The sequence below is a fragment of the Gossypium hirsutum genome, chromosome A11, assembly GCF_007990345.1.
Source record: "Gossypium hirsutum isolate 1008001.06 chromosome A11, Gossypium_hirsutum_v2.1, whole genome shotgun sequence".
NCBI lineage: Eukaryota > Viridiplantae > Streptophyta > Magnoliopsida > Malvales > Malvaceae > Gossypium > Gossypium hirsutum.
The window spans coordinates 64,122,967-64,126,134 of NC_053434.1; positions in this window are offsets into that span (position 1 = coordinate 64,122,967).

Genomic DNA, 3,168 nt, shown 5'->3' on the forward strand with positions numbered 1-3,168 from the left:
AATTACGAACACTTACTACGAGATTGACAGCCACCAAAGTCGTTCCTAACTAGCTGGGGAATTGTTGAGAACATAAGAACAATCAATACATAGATTAAATTCAAAGGATTTCCAACAAAAACTATGATTGACTTAATCCAACTTCAAATCACTTGCACACTTACCATACCCGTCACGAATTCACAACGAAGTACGAAATAAAACCGAACTAATGGCAGAATCACAACAAAAAGTAAAACTTTAGGTCCACAAAAACAAGAATTGGAAGATCCCACAAAAAGAAAAAAAAAAGAACTAAGCAAAATTGTGAAAAAACAAAAGAGAAAAGAAAAGAATGTGAAAAGCAAAAGAGGGGGTGGACGGTTAGAGAGTGAAAGAATGTATGGATTTTTGGGTAAAATTAAAATTAAAATAAAATAAAATAAATAGTAATCTATCTTAATCCAAATCTTAACCCACTAGATTTTATAGAATTTGAATTAGACTCAACAACCAACAAAAGCAAGGAGCAAAAATATTTCATATTCAAACATGAGACCTCTAAATAAGCTAAAGTATTATTACTGAACTGGCAAACTCATTCTTATCACAACCTAACAAAAATAAAAGATAGGCCCTAAGAGTTCAAGTTTAACATAATGTCAAAAATTAATAAAGAAAACCCAAAACCAAAAGATTAAACTCGAGACCTAAAGTAAACATCTAAGGTATTTAACCACCAAAACAAATTAGATTATTTGACATACTCTAACACTTCCAAACACAAGAATGTGGTGGCATTACATATAAATTAAAATTTTAAATTAATAATTAATATGATATGTAGATCAATAAATTTTTAATAAAATTTAACAATTGAAATTATTTTATATTAAATAATTAGTAAAAATTAATTTTCTAGAAACTCAAATTATGTAATTTACATGAATTTAAAAAAAAAACAGAACAGAATTTTTTTGTACGTTACAATTTGGGAGGAGATATCATTGTTAAAGCTTCAACATTAAACTTTACACTTTACTTGGTAAAGTGGAAAGAAACTTGAAAAGATAAAAAATTGAAAGGGTAGAAAAGTGAAAAGATGGAAAATAGAAATCTTCTTTTTTATAGGTGTGCTTGATAGAAAAAATGCATAACTTAAAAAACAGAAGGAAATAAAATAAAATATTTTGAAAAATGAATAATTTTGAACTAACATACACATATCTGTTAGGATCGTCCCGAATAAGCAACGAACAAGTAAAAATAGTAGAAGAAATTGAGAAGATGAACACACAAATTTAACGTGGAAAAACCCCTCAAAAGAGGATAAAAAACCACGGGCAAAGATAATTTTACTATAATGGCAAAAGAATGAAGAGTACAAAAGATGGAGATAAAAACTAAACCCCGAAAACCCGAAAAACAAAGAACCCTCAAACGTAAACACAAAATTCTCTGAATGTGTTATGAGTTCTAATCTAATGGGTGTCTCTTAATTCTAAGATTGTAAAGGAGCCTATTTATAGGCTAAATTAGTAAGTCAAATAAACTATACTAATAAATGCTAAATATATTATACTAATAAATACTAAATCTTCTAGAAAGAAAATATATTTTTGTTTAACTTGACTTGCAAGCAATCTCTTAGAATTTGGGTTACATAATTCTAACAATCTCCACCTTGACACGAATTCTTTCAATGCCATCTTTGCCAAAACTCGCCACGGGCCTATCTTGAACTATGCAGGGAATTAACTGAGTCGAATCTATGCTTAGAAGCTGGAAGACTTCTAGCCTTCGACTTGTGCACTGCCAAATCAAAACTAACCCGGGTCTGATTTTCACGAATACAGTGCCCTAACTTTTCAAAACCTGCATCCAAAAGAGAACCTCTCTTCAACGAAACAGTCATACCTTTTTCCCTCCTATGACCAAGTTGCCTCTGCTTCAAATGAGTTGACTTTGACTCCGTAATGGACGAGGGACGTCCGATTTCACCGGTCACTGTAGAACCTTCCAGAATATAAAGACTGCCGGTTCTTTTACCTTTTAACAAAACGAGAGCTCCACGAGATACTTTAATGTCGCTCGACTCGATGTTGATTCTGCATCCTTTCAAGTCTAAAATACTCAAGGAGATGAGATTCTTTCGTAAATCAGGTACATACCTGACATCTGAGAGTGTCCTAATCGTCCCATCGTGTATCCTAATTTTAACAGTACAAATACCGATTATTTTACTAGATGAATCGTTTCCCATGTGCACAACTCCACCTTCAACTGAACTGTATGTAGAGAACCATTCTCTATTGGGACACATGTGGAAAGAACATCCTGAATCTAGGATCCACTCAGACGTAAGCTTGGAGTTATCGCTCGTTGACACTAACAAGAAATCATCACCGCCTTCATCGACCAAATTAGCACCATCTACATCTTCCTCGTTACTCTCAGCAGCTCTTTTATTTCGCAGTTTATAACAATCTGCTTTGACGTGACCTAACTTTTTGCAATAGCGACACCTTCTGTCTCGTTTCTTTGATGCTACCAAAACGGAAGCTTGTCTATCTGCTTTGCTATTCAAATCAAACTCATTGTCGAGTTTGTCTCTACTCAACAAATGGCCCTTCACATCTTCGAACGAGAGTTTGTCTCTGCCATAAATCAGGGTCTCCCTGAAAGACTTGTAAGAAGAGGGTAAAGAGCACAATAATAGCATAGCTTGATCTTCATCGTCAATATGAACCTCAACGTTCTTTAAATCATTTAAAAGAGTAATGAATTGACTGATGTGATCTTTAAGAAGCTCACCTTCGTTCATGCGAAACGTAAATAGACGTTGTTTCAACACTAAACGGTTAGCCAGAGACTTAGTCGCATAAAGAGTTTCTAACCTTTTCCACAAGGCGAATGAGGTCTTCCCCATCAATACCTCCTGCAATACTGTATTCGCGAGGCACAACTGGATTGCAGACAAGGCCTTTTCATCAAGCTCTTCCCATTCTGTTTGATTTAGATTCTCAGGCTTTTTCCCTGTAACAACCTTTTTCAAGCCATTTTGAACTAGAATTACCATCATCCGAACTTGCCACAGATTGAAATTTGTCTCACCATCGAACTTCTCAATTTCAAACCTTGTTGCTGCCATCTCTGACCGGGCTGATCTATGAAAGTTAAACTAGCTCT